The sequence below is a fragment of the Oncorhynchus masou genome, chromosome 28 (assembly GCF_036934945.1).
Source record: "Oncorhynchus masou masou isolate Uvic2021 chromosome 28, UVic_Omas_1.1, whole genome shotgun sequence".
Classification (NCBI taxonomy): domain Eukaryota; kingdom Metazoa; phylum Chordata; class Actinopteri; order Salmoniformes; family Salmonidae; genus Oncorhynchus; species Oncorhynchus masou.
Window position 1 is genome coordinate 2636868 of NC_088239.1, and position 18569 is coordinate 2655436.

At 47.6% G+C, this 18569-nt stretch overlaps 1 protein-coding gene across 2 annotated transcripts in view; it reads right to left on the reverse strand.

Annotated features, from left to right (window-relative positions):
- Nucleotides 1–8036, reverse strand: part of vill (villin-like) — an 82067-nt gene extending 74031 nt beyond the window's left edge. The window contains exon 1 of one of the 2 annotated variants that reach the window (XM_064941129.1): nt 7919–8036. The gene's annotated coding sequence lies outside the window, so the exon portion shown is untranslated. Of the gene's footprint in view, nt 1–607; nt 670–7918 lie in introns of those variants that run through there. The other variant, XM_064941130.1, reaches the window with a different exon arrangement.
- Nucleotides 8037–18569: the final 10533 nt, after the last annotated feature.

Consider the following 18569-nt stretch of genomic DNA (forward strand, 5'->3'; position numbering starts at 1 on the left):
GAAGTCATACTTAATATATACAGATAGTTAGATAGAGGACGTCATACTATTTACAGATAGTTAGATAGAGGAAGCCATGCTTACTATATACAGATAGTTAGATAGAGGAAGTCATACTATATACAGATAGTTAGATAGGGGAAGTCATACTTACTATATACAGATAGTTCGATAGAGGAAGTCATACTTACTATATACAGATAGTTAGATAGAGGAAGTCATGCTATATACAGATAGTTAGATAGGGGAAGTCATACTTACTATATACAGATAGTTACATAGAGGAAGTCATACTTACTTTATACAGATAGTTAGATAGAGGAAGTCATACTTAATATATACAGATAGTTAGATAGAGGACGTCATACTATTTACAGATAGTTAGATAGAGGAAGTCATACTTACTATATACAGATAGTTAGATAGAGGAAGTCATACTATATACAGATAGTTAGATAGAGGAAGTCATACTATATAGAGATAGTTAGATAGAGGAAGTCATACTTACTATATACAGATAGTTAGATAGAGGAAGCCATACTTACTATATACCAATATTTAGATAGAGGAAGTCATACTATATACAATTTAAGAGTACTATTACAACCTTCTCTTTTTAGAAACAGGAGTGAGTGTTGCTGAGCAGCTGACAGGTCCAAGGTGTAGTGAGGACAGGGAGTGTGTGGTGAGTGGAGCTTGGCGACCTCAAACAGGATATGAACCGGCTGCCTGAAAAAATCTCAAGCTAACTATCCCCAGCCCTTATTAAAACCTGCTCAGTCATGGTACCAGGAATGTGTCCCAAATGGCATCCTACTCCCTACATAATGATCTATCGGGCCCTCAAACACCAAACCTCTTTGGGCCCTGGCCAATAGCAGTTCATTACGTAGGGAGTAGTGTGCCATTTTGGGACGGAAACCTAATCTCAGATTAAGGCCTGACTCATTTAAAACAAACATGAATGTCACTGCAGTATTCACGTCAACTTCAACAATAGGGTTAGTGCTAACAGTGATTTCACTGGCAACGCCCCAGTGGTTCTGAAGGCCAAACCAGGATGCCTGTCACCTATCATCGTTACTACTACTAAATGTGGAGTCGGGTAAGGTGGAGTCAGGTGAAATTGTAATGCACGGTTTATCCAGCATACACACTGATCCCATGACTCATCATCATCATGTCAACTAAAGGTCAACATTCCCCCCCAAAAATGTGGTATGATTAATCTACCCTGAACTAATTAGTTTACTACTGTCCTATAATTATTAACCACTACCTAACTACTACAGGCTTCTGGAAGTGACTAGAAGTGATTAGAAGTGACTGAGTCAACACGGTTCTGCTGGCAGACTGGCATATGGAGGACAACTCCTTCAGTACATAAAAGGGTGCTGTTTATATGTTTGTTGACTGTATCAAAATGATCCCAATATACTGCAGCACTAGCTTAGTGGTCCTATGTGATGGAACCAGTAGAAATATCTGGCATAAGGTGACTTTGTTCAATTCCAACTGCTAGTTCAACTGATGACTACAGCTTGTCCTACCAGGCTTCTAGGTTCTCCTCAGACAAAGATTGTGAACAAGTCCATTAACTAACCTCCACCCACCAATAGTTGAGTTTCACATGAGAAGTAAAAACTGCAGTACTTAAAAGTCATGATCAGCCTTGTTAAAATAGCACTGATGGAGCTCTCACTTCAACAACCTTTCCAAAATCATCCTAACCCTTCCTATACCCATACAGTTCCTATCCCTAACCCTTCCTAATCATAATCCTTCATATGCACTAAACCTTCCGAACCTTTCCTAAACCCTCCTAACCCTTCCTAACCATTCATAACCCTTCATAACCCTTCCTAACCCATCATAACCGTTCCTAACCCTCCCTAACCACTCCAAACCCTTCCTAACCCTTCAAAACCCATCATAACCCTTCAAAACCCCTCCAAACCCTTCCCTTCCTAACACCTCCTAATCCTTCCTAAACTCTCCGAACCCCTCCAAACCCTTCCTTACTGTCATGACTGTCCTGATCTGGTCATGTTACAGGAGACCACAACCCTACTGATTATCTCTCAACCCCAACAGAGGAGGAGAGATCTTGGGGTCTGAAGATGTGGGGGTTTTATGAGCCCTCACGTCCCTGGTAAATCTCAGGCCACAGACAACATTCTGGCCCTCGCTACATATTCTTCGCCAGACCCACTGGCTCCAGGTCATCTACAAGTCCATGCTAGGTAAAGCTCTGCCTTATCTCAGTTCACTGGTCACGATGGCAACACCCAACCGTAGCACGCGCTCCAGCAGGTGTATCTCACTGATCATCCCTAAAGCCAACACCTCATTTGGCCGCCTTTCGTTCCAGTACTCTGCTGCCTGTGACTGGAACGACTGCAAAATCCCTGAAGTTGGAGACTTTTATCTCCCTCACCAACTTCAAACATGTGCTATCTGAGCAGCTAACCGATCGCTGCAGCTGTACATAGTCTATTGGTAAATAGCCCACCCATTTTCACCTACCTCATCCCCACACTGTTTTTATTTATTTACTTTTCTGCTCTTTTGCACACCAGTATCTCTACCTGTACATGACCATCTGATCATTTATCACTCCAGTGCTAATCTGCAAAATTGTAATTATTCGCCTACCTCCTCATGCCTTTTGCACACAATGTATATAGACTCCCCTTTTTTTTGTACTGTGTTATTGACTTGTTTATTGTTTACTCCATGTGTAACTCTGTGTTGTCTGTTCACACTGCTAAGCTTTATCTTGGCCAGGTCGCAGTTGCAAATGAGAACTTGTTCTCAACTAGCCTACCTGGTTAAATAAAGGTGAAATAAAAAAAATTAATGAATAAAAACATTCCTATGTCCTGCTACTATGGAGAACCAGCATCAGAACATTAAACATGAAATAAAGGGACTTTGGAACAATGGTTTCCGTCAGCCACAATGGTGGTCATGATGATAGATGGAATATGAAAATGTTTTGTTATTATGTTTTGTTGTTTTGTTATTAAAGGTTAATAGATAACGTTATTACGAAAACAGTGTAACGTGAAGAGTTTTCCTAGTAGATGTTTGATGTTCATACATTGTACATTGTACGGAAAATATCCAAATCAAAGAGAATGTTTTGGGGAAGATGAAACGTTAAGTTAGTTGTCTAAAATTGGATTTGAATAAAATCTAGACCTTGCCTCATTAACTTGGTACGCCCAGAGAATTGCCCTAAAGGCGGTTCCGCCCACTTCTGACCCAAGGGTATAAAACCTGTGAGTGTAGAATTTACAGGAAGACTACGTGACCCCAGCTGCAGCAAGGTCTAAAAAGTCAACAAACCCAGAACGCAACGCAAGTTTGGAGACAAAGAAATCCTTTTCTACCCAAGCTACGGATGAGTAGCTGTGTCTAAGCGGGTGAATTCAAGTCGAACCACCTAGCCTCCATCTCCCATCGAATCGTGGTATCTAAAGGGTTTCATTCCTATGCTGTGAGCTATGAGCCACAGAGCTGTCTGTCCTCAGAAGACCCCTTCCAGAGCAAAGGGTGAGGGAACAGACTCCTAAGCGCAAAAGGACACTGACAGCAGGAGGACGATCAGGGAGGTGCGCCGGAGTAGTGCGTCAGCTGAAGGCTTACGCAGAGAATCCTCAGAGATCATCCCCATGTAATTACATTATTATATTCGGACCCAGAAGAGCGGCAGTTTGGGGCAAGGCTAGGGTTAGAATAAAATAGCTGACAAATTCACCCAAATGTATATTTCTCTTGTGTACTTTCTCTTTTTCTCTCTCTTTTGAAATCTTCATTGTGAGTAACATTTACATTTACATTTAAGTCATTTAGCAGACGCTCTTATCCAGAGCGACTTACAAATTGGTGAATTCAACCGCTATAGTGTGTTGGCCCGTTATACTAAGTTCGAATCAATAGCCTATAATGTGTTTTGTCTAACCTCCTATCTTTTATCATCATTTTAGCGTTTTAGTAAATAAATATTCAACTAAGATTGGTTTGGTACAAATTAATTGGTGAGACCCAAGTCCGTGCAGATTCACGGGCTATACGACGTTCAGAACGAGATTGGTAGAGGCAACTGGTTAATTAGCGGCTGTTGTAAAATCAATATTCTGATATTCTTTGAGTTAATTTGGGAAATAGAAACTCAATAAAAACTAGTTTTCACATGGTGCCCCAGGGTAATGAGTTAATAATTGCTTGATTCAGTTAATCACGCAACTAGAAACTTTAATCATTTGATGAACAACAGTCGTCACATTAACTAATACAACGTCACGACACTAACCCCTCCTAACCCCTCCTAACCCTTCTATCACCTCCTAACCTGTCCTATACCCTCCTAACCCATCTATCACCTCCTAACCCCTCCTAACCCTTCTATCACCTCCTAACCTGTCCTAAACCCTCCTAACCCATCTATCACCTCCTAACCCATTCTAAACGCTCCTAACCCATCTATCACCTCCTAACCCCTCCTAACCCCTCCTAACCCCTCCTAACCCATCTAACCCCTCCTAACCCCTCCTAACCCCTCCTAACCCTTCCTAACCCATCCTAAACCTTCCTATCACCTCCTAACCCTTCCTAAACCCTCCTAACCCTTCCTAACCCCTCTTAACCCCTCCTAACCCTTCCTAAACCCTCCTAACCCTTCCTAACCCCTCCTAACCCATCCTATACCCACCTAACCCTTCCCAGCCCCTACTAACCCCTCCCAGCCCCTACTAACCTATCTTAAAACCCCTTGCTAACCCCTCCTAACCTATCCCAACCCTTCCTAACCCCTACTGACCCTTTCTAACCTATCCTAGCCCCAACTAACCCTTCCAAACCCCTCCTAACCCCTCCTAACCCCACATAACCCTTCCAAACCCCTCCTAACCCCTCCTAACCCTTCCAAACCTCTCCTAACCCTTCTATCACCTCCTAACCTGTCCTAAACCCTCCTAACCCATCTATCACCTCCTAACCCATTCTAAACCCTCCTAACCCTTCTATCACCTCCTAACCTGTCCTAAAACCTCCTAACCCATCTATCACCTCCTAACCCATTCTAAACCCTCCTAACCCTTCTATCACCTCCTAACCTGTCCTATACCCACCTAACACGTCCTAACCCATCCTAAGCCCTCCCAACCCTTCTATCACCTCCTAACCTGTCCTATACCCTCCTAACCCATCTATCACCTCCTAACCCATCCGAAAACCTCCTAACCCTTCTATCACCTCCTAACCAGTCCTGTACCCACCTAACACTTCCTAACCCATCCTAACCCCTCCTTACCCTTCTATCACCTCCTAACCCTTCTATCACCTCCTAAGCCATCCGAAACCCTCCTAAACCTTCCTATACCCTCATAACACTTCCTAACCCATCCTAACCCTTCTTAAACCCTCCTAACACTTCTATCACCTCCTAACCTGTCCTATACCCACCTAACCCTTCATAACCCCTCCTAACCCCTCCTAACCCTTCCTAACCCATCCTAAACCATCCTAAACCCTCCTAACACTTCCTAAACCCTCCTAACACTTCTATCACCTCCTAACCTGTCCTATACCCACCTAACCCTTCATAACCCCTCCTAACCCCTCCTAACCCTTCCTAACCCATCCTAACCCTTCTTAAACCCTCCTAACACTTCTATCACCTCCTAACCTGTCCTATACCCACCTAACCCTTCATAACCCCTCCTAACCCCTCCTAACCCTTCCTAACCCCTCCTAACCCTTCCTAACCCCTCCTAACCCTTCCTAACCCCTCCTAACCCTTCTATCACCTCCTAACCCTTCCTAAACCCTCCTAACACTTCCTAACCCATCCTAACCCCTCCTACCCTTCCTAAACCCTCCTAACCTGTCCTATACCCACCTAACCCTTCATAACCCCTCTTAACCCCTCCTAACCCTTCCTAAACCATCCTATACCCACCTAACCCTTCCCAGCCCCTACTAACCCCTCCCAGCCCCTACTAACCTATCTTAAATTCTCCTAACCCCTTGCTAACCCCTTCTAACCTATCCCAACCCTTCCTAACCCCTACTGACCCTTTCTAACCTATCCTAGCCCCAACTAACCCTTCCAAACCCCTCCTAACCCCTCCTAACCCCACCTAACCCTTCCAAACCCCTCCTAACCCCTCCTAACCCCTCCTAACCCGTCCTAACCTCTTCTAACCGTTCCTAACCTCTTAACCTCTCCTAACCCTTCCCAGCCCCTACTAACCTATCCCAACCTCCCATTGCCCCTCCTAACACTTCCTAACCCTTCCTAACCTATCTTATCCCCTCCTATCCCCTCCTAACCATTCCTCACCCTTCCCAGCCCCGACTAACTCTTCCTAAACTCTCATAACCTCTCCTAAACTCTTTTAACCCCTTCCTAACCCCTCCAAACCTATCCCAACTGTTCCTAACCCCTCCTGACCCTTCCTACCCCTCCCCAACCCCTCCCAACTGTTCCTAACCCCTCCTGACCCTTCATTACCCCTCATATCCCGTCCTAACTGTTCCTAACCTCTCCTAACCCTCCTAACCCTTCCTAAACCTTTCTAACCTGTCCTACCCCCTCCTAACCCTTCCCAGCCCCTCCAAACTCTTCCCAACACCTCCTAAACTACCCTAACCCCTTCCTAACCCCTCCTAACCTATCCTAACCCTTCCTAACCCCTACTGACCCTCACAAACCCTTCCTAAATACCACCTAACCCCTCTAAACCCTTCCAAACTTATTCTAGCTCTTATTAACCCCTCCTAACCCCTCCAAACCCTTCCTACCCCTTCATAACCATTCCTAACCTCTACTAACCCTTCTTAACCCCTCCAAATCCTTCCTAACCCCTTTTAACCCCCTAACCATTCCCAACCCCTCCTAACCTCTCCTAACACTTTCTAACCAATCCTAACGATTCCTAACCCCTCCAAACCCTTCCTAACCCCTCCAGACCATTCCTAACCTCTCCTAACCCTTCCCAATCTCTCCTAACCCCTCCTAACCCTTCCTAACCCCTCCTGACCATTTCGTACCTATCCTAACCCGTCCTAACCTCTCCTAACCCCTCCTAATCTCTCCTAACCCCTCCTAACCCTTCCTAATCTCTCCTATCCCCTCCTAACCCTTCCTAACTCTTCCTAACCCCTCCTGACCATTTCTTACCTCTCCTAACCGTTCCCAACCTCTCCTAACCCTTCCTAACCCCTCCTAACTCTTCCCAATCTCTCCTAACCCCTCCTAACTCTTCCTAACCCATCATAACCCTTCCCAACCTATCCTAGGCCTTCCTAAACCCCTCCTAACCCCTCCTATCCCCTCCTAACCCTTCCAAACCCCTCCTAACCCATCCCAACCCTTCCTAACCCCCACTAAACCTTCATAACCTCTCCTAACCCTTCCTAACCCTTCCTAAGCAATCCTAACGATTCCTAACCTCTCCTAACCCTTCATAACCCCTCCTAACCCTTCCTAACCCCTCCTGAGCATTCCTAAACTCTCCTAATCTCTCCTAACCCTTCATAACCCCTCCTAACCCTTCCCAATCTCTCCTAGCCCCTCATAACCCTAACCCATGGCCTACTGCTGATGGAAAAACTGGTTCCACATCTATTAAGCACTGTTATTATCAGACAATGGTCAGTGTGTACGCCTTACTAAGTACATAGAACTACCTCATAACATACTTTCAACTCCCTGGTGAAATCACAAAGAAAGCTTTATGTACCAGTTCACAGAGAATGAACTTTACAGTCGACAATACCTGTAACAACACTGACTGAAAGAGCAATATATCAACCTTATCAATCTCAACATGAAAACAGACTGATTTAACAGTAGTGAAAGAATAACACTGTCATTGATGAAATAACTACCATGCTGTATGAATCTTACCTCTGGCAGGTGAGTGATACAGGATGGGCCAGGTATAGGAGAAGCAGTGATATCTCCGGTGGTCTGGTCTGGATATAACTCTGAGTGAGAACTATAACTACTCCTCTCTCTCCCTCTGTGTGAGTATGAGTGTGTGTGGTGGCGTCGGTAAGGTAGGGTGTGTTTATGTCTGTCCTCGCACTGTTCGGAACACACCTACTCTCCCTTCCTATCTACAAACCTACAGTTGAAGTCAGAAGTTTACATACACCTTAGCCAAATACATTTAAACTCAGTATTTCATAATTCCTTAAATTTAATCCTAGTAAAAATTCCCTGTCTTAGGTCGGTTAGGATCACAACCTTTATTTTAAGAATGTGAAATGTCAGAATAATAGTAGAGAGAATTATTTATTTCAGCTTTTACTTCTTTCATCACATTCCCAGTGGGTCAGAAGTTTACATACACTCAATTAGTATTTGGTAGCATTGCCTTTAAATTGTTTAACTTGGGTCAAACGTTTCGGGTAGCCTTCCACAAGCTTCCCACAATAAGTTCCTTCTGACAGAGCTGGTGTGACTGAGTCAGGTTTGTAGGCCTCCTTGCGCACACAAGCTTTTTCAGTTCTGCCCACACATTTTCTATGGGAATGAGGTCAGGGCTTTGTGATGGCCACTCCAATACCTTGACTTTGTTGTCCTTAAGCCATTTCGCCACAACTTTGGAAGTATGCTTGGGGTCATTGTTCATTTGGAAGACCCATTTGCAACCAAGCTTTAACTTCCTGACTGATGTCTTGAGATGTTGCTTCAATATGCTTCAATATTCACATAATTTTCCTCCCTCATGTAGCCATCTATTTTGTGAAGTGCACCCGCCCCTCCTGCAGCAAAGCAGCCCCACAACATAATGCTGCCACCCCCGTGCTTCACGGTTGGGATGGTGTTCTTCGGCTTGCAAGCCTCCCCCTTTTTCCTCCAAACATAACGATTGTCATTATGCCAAACAGTTGGATTTTTGTCCCATCAGACCAGAGGACATTTCTCCAAAAAGTATGATCTTTGTCCCCATGTGCAATTGCAAACTGTAGTCTGGCTTTTCATGGCCTTTCAGGTTATGTAGATATAGGACTCGTTTTACTGTGGATATAGATACTTTTGTACCTGTTTCCTCCAGCATCTTCACAAGGTCCTTTGCTGTTGTTCTGGGATTGGTGCGAAAAGTGCAAATCAAAGTACGTTCATCTCTAGTAGACAGAACGCGTCTCCTTCCTGAGCAGTGTGGCGGCTGCATGGTCCCATGCTGTTTACACTTGCATACTATTGTTTGTACAGATGAACATGGTACCTTCAGGCATTTGGAAATTGCTCCAAGGATGATCCAGACTTGTGGACATCTACAGTTTTTTTTTCTGAGGTCTTGGCTGATTTCTTTTGATTTTCCCATGATGTCAAGCAAAGAGGCACTGAGTTTGAAGGCAGGCCTTAAAATACATCCACAGGTACACTTCCAATTGATTCAAATGATGTTAATTAGTCTATCAGAAGCTTCTAAAGCCATAACATCATTTTGCTGGAATTTTCCAAGCTGTTTAAAATCACAGTCAATTTACTGTACGTAAACTTCTGACCCACTGGAGTTGTGATACAGAGAATTATAAGTGAAATAATCAGTCTGTCAAACAGTCTGTCAAAAATTGTTGTAAAAATGACATGTGTCATGCAAAGTAGATGTCCTAACTGTCTTGACAAAACTATAGTTTGTTAACAAGAAATTTGTGGAGTGTTTGATAAACTTGTTTTAATGATTCCAACATAAGTGAATGTAAACTTCCGACTTCAACTGTGCCTGCCTGCCTGCCTGCCTGCCTGCCTGCCTGCCTGCCTGCCTGCCTGCCTGCCTGCCTACCTCTCTTTCTCCCTCCAAATCTCTGTCTCTCTCTCTCTATCTCTCTGTCTCTTTCTCTCCCTCTCCCTCTCCCTGCATCACTGTCACGCCCTGCACCAACAATACCACTAGAATACATGCTGAGGCCACCACCAGCCTAGCCTTCAGCCAAAACAACAGACTAGCCAACACCGGCCCAGCCTTCAGCCTAACAACCAGCCTGTTGACGACACTTCCCAGCTTTCAGACTAACCACCAGCCTGTTGACTCCACTTCCCAGCCTTCAGTATAACCACCAGCCTGTTGACTACACTTCTCAGCCTTCAGGATTACCACCAGCCTGTTGACTACACTTCTCAGCCTTCAGTATAACCACCAGCCTGTTGACTACACTTCCCAGCCTTCAGGATTAACACCAGCCTGTTGACTACACTTCCCAGCCTTCATCCTAACCATCAGCCTGTTGACTAGACTTCCCAGCCTTCAGGATGACAACCAGCCTGTTGAGTACACTTCTCAGCCTTCGGTATAAACACCAGCCTGTTGACTACACTTCTCAGCCTTCAGGATTACCACCAGCCTGTTGACTACACTTCCCAGCCTTCAGCCGAACCACCAGCCTGTTGACTACACTTCCCAGCCTTCAGGATTACCACCAGCCTGTTGACTACACTTCTCAGCCTTCAGGATTACCACCAGCCTGTTGACTACACTTCTCAGCCTTCAGACTAACCACCAGCCTGTTGACTACACTTCCCAGCTTTCAGACTAACCAACAGCCTGTTGACTACACTCCCCAGCCTTCAGACTAACCACCAGCCTGTTGACTTCACTTCCCAGACATCAGCCTAACCACCAGCCTGTTGACTACACTTCCCAGCTTTCAGACTAACCACCAGCCTGTTGACTACACTTCCCAGCCTTCAGGATTACCACCAGCCTGTTGACTACACTTCCCAGCCTTCAGGAAAGCCACCAGCCTGTTGACTACACTTCCCAGCCTTCAGATAAACCACTAGCCTGTTGACTACACTTCCCAGCCTTCAAGATTACCACCAGCCTGTTGACTACACGTCCCAGCCTTCAGAATAGCCACCAGCCTGTTGACTACACTTCCCAGCCTTCAGGATTACCACCAGCCTGTTGACTACACTTCCCAGCCTTCAGCCTACCCACCAGCCTGTTGACTACACTTCCCAGCATTCAGACTAACCACTAGCCTGTTGACTACACTTCCCAGCCTTCAGGATTACCACCAGCCTGTTGACTACACTTCCCAGCTTTCAGCCTAACCACAAGCCTGCTGACTACACTTCCCAGCCTTCAGGATTACGACCAGCCTGTTGACTACACTTTCCAGCCTTCAGCCTAACCACCAGCCTGTTGACTACACTTCCCAGCCTTCAGGATTACCACCAGCCTGTTGACTACACTTCCCAGCCTTCATACTAACCACCAGCCTGTTGACTAAACATCCCAGCCCTCAGGAAAGCCACCAGCCTGTTGACTACACTTCCCAGCCTTCAGACAAACCACCAGCCTGTTGACTACACTTTCCTGCCTTCAGACTAACCACCAGCCTGTTGACTACACTTTACAGCCTTCAGGATTACCACCAGCCAGTTGACTACACTTCCCAGCCTTCAGCCTGACCACCAGCCTGTTGACTACACTTCCCTGCCTTCAGACTAACCACCAGCCTGTTGACTACACTTCCCAGCCTTCAGGAAAGCCACCAGCCTGTTGACTACAGTTCCCAGGCTTCAGCCTAACCACAAGCCTGTTGACTACACTTCCCAGCCTTCAGGATAGCCACCAGCCTGTTGACTACACTTCCCAGCCTTCAGGATTACCACCAGCCTATAGACTACACTTCCCAGCCTTCAGCCTTACCACCAGCCTGTTGACTACACTTCCCAGCCTTCAGGATTACAACCAGCCTGTTGACTACACTTTCCAGCCTTCAGTATAACCACCAGCCTGTTGACTACACTTCCCAGCCTTCAAGATTACGACCAGCCTGTTGACTACACTTTCCAGCCTTCAGGATTACCACCAGCCTGTTGACTACACTTCCCAGCCTTCAGTATAACCACCAGCCTGTTGACTACACTTCCCAGCTTTCAGGATTACCACCAGCCTGTTGACTACACTTCCCAGCCTTCAGCCTTACCACCAGCCTGTTGACTACACTTCCCAGCCTTCAGGATTACCACTAGCCTGTTGACTATACTTCCCAGCTTTCAGCCTAACCACCAGCCTGTTGACTACACTTCCCAGCCTTCAGACTAACCACCAGCCTGTTGACTAAACTTCCCAGCCTTCAGGATTACCACCAGCCAGTTGACTACACTTCCCAGCCTTCAGGATTACCACCAGCCTGTTGACTACACTTCCCAGCCTTCAGACTAAACACCAGCCTGTTGACTACACTTTCCTGCTTTCAGACTAACCACCAGCCTGTTGACTACACTTTACAGCCTTCAGGATTACCACCAGCCAGTTGACTACACTTCCCAGCCTTAAGCCTGACCACCAGCCTGTTGACTACACTTCCCTGCCTTCAGACTAAACACCAGCCTGTTGACTACACTTCCCAGCCTTCAGGAAAGCCACCAGCCTGTTGACTACAGTTCCCAGCCTTCAGCATAACCACCAGTCTGTTTACTACACTTCCCAGCCTTCAGGATTACCACCAGCCTGTTGACTATACTTCCCAGCCTTCAGCCTAACCACAAGCCTGTCGACTACACTTCCCAGCCTTCAGGATAGCCACCAGCCTGTTGACTACACTTCCCAGCCCTCAGGATTACCACCAGCCTGTTGACTATACTTCCCAGCCTTCAGGATTACGACCAGACTGTTGACTACACTTTCCAGCCTTCAGGATTACCACCAGCCTGTTGACTACACTTCCCAGCCTTCAGTATAACCACCAGCCTGTTGACTACACTTTACAGCCTTCAGGATTACCACCAGCCAGTTGACTACACTTCCCAGCCTTCAGCCTGACCACCAGCCTGTTGACTACACTTCCCTGCCTTCAGACTAACCACCAGCCTGTTGACTACACTTCCCAGCCTTCAGGAAAGCCACCAGCCTGTTGACTACAGTTCCCAGCCTTCAGCCTAACCACCAGTCTGTTTACTACACTTCCCAGCCTTCAGGATTACCACCAGCCTGTTGACAACACTTCGCAGCCTTCAGCCTTACCACCAGCCTGTTGACTACACTTCCCAGCCTTCAGCATTACGACCAGCCTGTTGACTACACTTTCCAGCCTTCAGTATAACCACCAGCCTGTTGACTACACTTCCCAGCCTTCAGGATTACGACCAGCCTGTTGACTACACTTTCCAGCCTTCAGTATAACCACCAGCCTGTTGACTACAGTTCCCAGCCTTCAGGATAGCCACCAGCCTGTTGACTACACTTCCCAGCCTTCAGGATTACCACCAGCCTATAGACTACACTTCCCAGCCTTCAGCCTTACCACCAGCCTGTTGACTACACTTCCCAGCCTTCAGGATTACAACCAGCCTGTTGACTACACTTTCCAGCCTTCAGTATAACCACCAGCCTGTTGACTACACTTCCCAGCCTTCAGGATTACGACCAGCCTGTTGACTACACTTTCCAGCCTTCAGGATTACCACCAGCCTGTTGACTACACTTCCCAGCCTTCAGTATAACCACCAGCCTGTTGACTACACTTCCCAGCCTTCAGGATTACAACCAGCCTGTTGACTACACTTTCCAGCCTTCAGTATAACCACCAGCCTTTTGACTACACTTTCCAGCCTTCAGTATAACCACCAGTCTGTTGACTACACTTCCCAGCCTTCAGTATAACCACCAGCCTGTTGACTACACTTCCCAGCCTTCAGGATTACCACCAGCCTGTTGACTATACTTCCCAGCCTTCAGCCTAACCACAAGCCTATTGACTACACTTCCCAGCCTTCAGGATAGCCACCAGCCTGTTGACTACACTTCCCAGCCTTCAGGATTACTACCAGCCTGTTGACTACACTTCCCAGCCTTCAGGATTACCACCAGCCTGTTGACTACACTTCCCAGCCTTCAGACTAAACACCAGCCTGTTGACTACACTTTCCTGCTTTCAGACTAACCACCAGCCTGTTGACTACACTTTACAGCCTTCAGGATTACCACCAGCCAGTTGACTACACTTCCCAGCCTTAAGCCTGACCACCAGCCTGTTGACTACACTTCCCTGCCTTCAGACTAAACACCAGCCTGTTGACTACACTTCCCAGCCTTCAGGAAAGCCACCAGCCTGTTGACTACAGTTCCCAGCCTTCAGCATAACCACCAGTCTGTTTACTACACTTCCCAGCCTTCAGGATTACCACCAGCCTGTTGACTATACTTCCCAGCCTTCAGCCTAACCACAAGCCTGTCGACTACACTTCCCAGCCTTCAGGATAGCCACCAGCCTGTTGACTACACTTCCCAGCCCTCAGGATTACCACCAGCCTGTTGACTATACTTCCCAGCCTTCAGGATTACGACCAGACTGTTGACTACACTTTCCAGCCTTCAGGATTACCACCAGCCTGTTGACTACACTTCCCAGCCTTCAGTATAACCACCAGCCTGTTGACTACACTTCCCAGCCTTCAGGATTACCACCAGCCTGTTGACTATACTTCCCAGCCTTCAGCCTAACCACAAGCCTGTTGACTACACTTCCCAGCCTTCAGGAAAGCCACCAGCCTGTTGACTACAGTTCCCAGCCTTCAGCCTAACCACCAGTCTGTTTACTACACTTCCCAGCCTTCAGGATTACCACCAGCCTGTTGACAACACTTCGCAGCCTTCAGCCTTACCACCAGCCTGTTGACTACACTTCCCAGCCTTCAGCATTACGACCAGCCTGTTGACTACACTTTCCAGCCTTCAGTATAACCACCAGCCTGTTGACTACACTTCCCAGCCTTCAGGATTACGACCAGCCTGTTGACTACACTTTCCAGCCTTCAGTATAACCACCAGCCTGTTGACTACAGTTCCCAGCCTTCAGGATAGCCACCAGCCTGTTGACTACACTTCCCAGCCTTCAGGATTACCACCAGCCTATAGACTACACTTCCCAGCCTTCAGCCTTACCACCAGCCTGTTGACTACACTTCCCAGCCTTCAGGATTACAACCAGCCTGTTGACTACACTTTCCAGCCTTCAGTATAACCACCAGCCTGTTGACTACACTTCCCAGCCTTCAGGATTACGACCAGCCTGTTGACTACACTTTCCAGCCTTCAGGATTACCACCAGCCTGTTGACTACACTTCCCAGCCTTCAGTATAACCACCAGCCTGTTGACTACACTTCCCAGCCTTCAGGATTACAACCAGCCTGTTGACTACACTTTCCAGCCTTCAGTATAACCACCAGCCTTTTGACTACACTTTCCAGCCTTCAGTATAACCACCAGCCTGTTGACTACACTTCCCAGCCTTCAGTATAACCACCAGCCTGTTGACTACACTTCCCAGCCTTCAGGATTACCACCAGCCTGTTGACTATACTTCCCAGCCTTCAGCCTAACCACAAGCCTATTGACTACACTTCCCAGCCTTCAGGATAGCCACCAGCCTGTTGACTACACTTCCCAGCCTTCAGGATTACTACCAGCCTGTTGACTACACTTCCCAGCCTTCAGGATTACCACCAGCCTGTTGACTACACTTCCCAGCTTTCAGCCTAACCACAAGCCTGCTGACTACACTTCCCAGCCTTCAGGATTACGACCAGCCTGTTGACTACACTTTCCAGCCTTCAGCCTAACCACCAGCCTGTTGACTACACTTCCCAGCCTTCAGGATTACCACCAGCATGTTGACTACACTTCCCAGCCTTCATCCTAACCATCAGCCTGTTGACTACACTTCCCAGCCTTCAGGATAGCCACCAGCCTGTTGAGTACACTTCCCTGCCTTCATACTAACCACCAGCCTGTTGACTAAACATCCCAGCCCTCAGGAAAGCCACCAGCCTGTTGACTACACTTCCCAGCCTTCAGACTAACCACCAGCCTGTTGACTACACTTTCCTGCCTTCAGACTAACCACCAGCCTGTTGACTACACTTTACAGCCTTCAGGATTACCACCAGCCAGTTGACTACACTTCCCAGCCTTCAGCCTGACCACCAGCCTGTTGACTACACTTCCCTGCCTTCAGACTAACCACCAGCCTGTTGACTACACTTCCCAGGCTTCAGGATAGCCACCAGCCTGTTGACTACACTTCCCAGCCTTCAGGATTACCACCAGCCTGTTGACTACACTTCCCAGCCTTCAGACTAACCACCAGCCTGTTGACTACACTTTCCTGCCTTCAGACTAACCACCAGCCTGTTGACTACACTTCCCAGCCTTCAGGATTACGACCAGCCTGTTGACTACACTTTCCAGGCTTCAGTATAAACACCAGCCTGTTGACTACACTTCCCAGCCTTCAGTATTATGACCAGCCTGTTGACTACACTTTCCAGCCTTCAGTATAACCACCAGCCTGTTGACTACAGTTCCCAGCCTTCAGGATTAGGACCAGCCTGTTGACTACACTTTCCAGGCTTCAGTATAAACACCAGCCTGTTGACTACACTTCCCAGCCTTCAGGATTACCACCAGCCTGTTGACTATACTTCCCATCCTTCAGCCTAACCACAAGCCTGTTGACTACACTTCCCAGCCTTCAGGATAGCCACCAGCCTGTTGACTACACTTCCCAGCCTTCAGGATTACCACCAGCCTGTTGACTACACTTCCCAGCCTTCAGGATTACCACCAGCCTGTTGACTACACTTTCCAGCCTTCAGCCTAACCACCAGCCTGTTGACTACACTTCCCAGCCTTCAGGATTACCACCAGCATATTGACTACACTTCCCAGCCTTCATCCTAACCATCAGCCTGTTGACTACACTTCCCAGCCTTCAGGATAGCCACCAGCCTGTTGAGTACACTTCCCTGCCTTCATACTAACCACCAGCCTGTTGACTAAACATCCCAGCCCTCAGGAAAGCCACCAGCCTGTTGACTACACTTCCCAGCCTTCAGACTAACCACCAGCCTGTTGACTACACTTTCCTGCCTTCAGACTAACCACCAGCCTGTTGACTACACTTTACAGCCTTCAGGATTACCACCAGCCAGTTGACTACACTTCCCAGCCTTCAGCCTGACCACCAGCCTGTTGACTACAATTCCCTGCCTTCAGACTAACCACCAGCCTGTTGACTACACTTCCCAGCCTTCAGGAAAGCCACCAGCCTGTTGACTACAGTTCCCAGCCTTCAGCCTAACCACCAGTCTGTTTACTACACTTCCCAACCTTCAGGATTACCACCAGCCTGTTGACTATACTTCCCAGCCTTCAGCCTAACCACAAGCCTGTTGACTACACTTCCCAGCCTTCAGGATAGCCACCAGCCTGTTGACTACACTTTCCAGCCTTCAGGATTACCACCAGCCTGTTGACAACACTTCCCAGCCTTCAGCCTTACCACAAGCCTGTTGACTACACTTCCCAGCCTTCAGGATTACGACCAGCCTGTTGACTACACTTTCCAGGCTTCAGTATAAACACCAGCCTGTTGACTACACTTCCCAGCCTTCAGGATTACGACCAGCCTGTTGACTACACTTTCCAGCCTTCAGTATAACCACCAGCCTGTTGACTACAGTTCCCAGCCTTCAGTATAACCACCAGCCTGTTGACTACACTTCCCAGCCTTCAGGATTACCACCAGCCTGTTGACTGTACTTCCCAGCCTTCAGCCTAACCACAAGCCTGTTGACTACACTTCCCAGCCTTCAAGATAGCCACCAGCCTGTTGACTACACTTCCCAGCCTTCAGGATTACCACCAGCCTATTGACTACACTTCCCAGCCTTCAGCCTTACCACCAGCCTGTTGACTACACTTCCCAGCCTTCAGGATTACGACCAGCCTGTTGACTACACTTTCCAGCCTTCAGTATAACCACCAGCCTGTTGACTACACTTCCCAGCCTTCAGGATAACAACCAGCCTGTTGACTACACTTTCCAGCCTTCAGTATAACCACCAGCCTGTTGACTACACTTCCCAGCCTTCAGTATAACCACCAGCCTGTTGACTACACTTCCCAGCCTTCAGGATTACCACCAGCCTGTTGACTACACTTCCCAGCCTTCAGCCTTACCACCAGCCTGTTGACTACACTTCCCAGCCTTCATACTAACCACCAGCCTGTTGACTAAACATCCCAGCCCTCAGGAAAGCCACCAGCCTGTTGACTACACTTCCCAGCCTTCAGACAAACCACCAGCCTGTTGACTACACTTTCCTGCCTTCAGACTAACCACCAGCCTGTTGACTACACTTTACAGCCTTCAGGATTACCACCAGCCAGTTGACTACACTTCCCAGCCTTCAGCCTGACCACCAGCCTGTTGACTACACTTCCCTGCCTTCAGACTAACCACCAGCCTGTTGACTACACTTCCCAGCCTTCAGGAAAGCCACCAGCCTGTTGACTACAGTTCCCAGGCTTCAGCCTAACCACAAGCCTGTTGACTACACTTCCCAGCCTTCAGGATAGCCACCAGCCTGTTGACTACACTTCCCAGCCTTCAGGATTACCACCAGCCTATAGACTACACTTCCCAGCCTTCAGCCTTACCACCAGCCTGTTGACTACACTTCCCAGCCTTCAGGATTACAACCAGCCTGTTGACTACACTTTCCAGCCTTCAGTATAACCACCAGCCTGT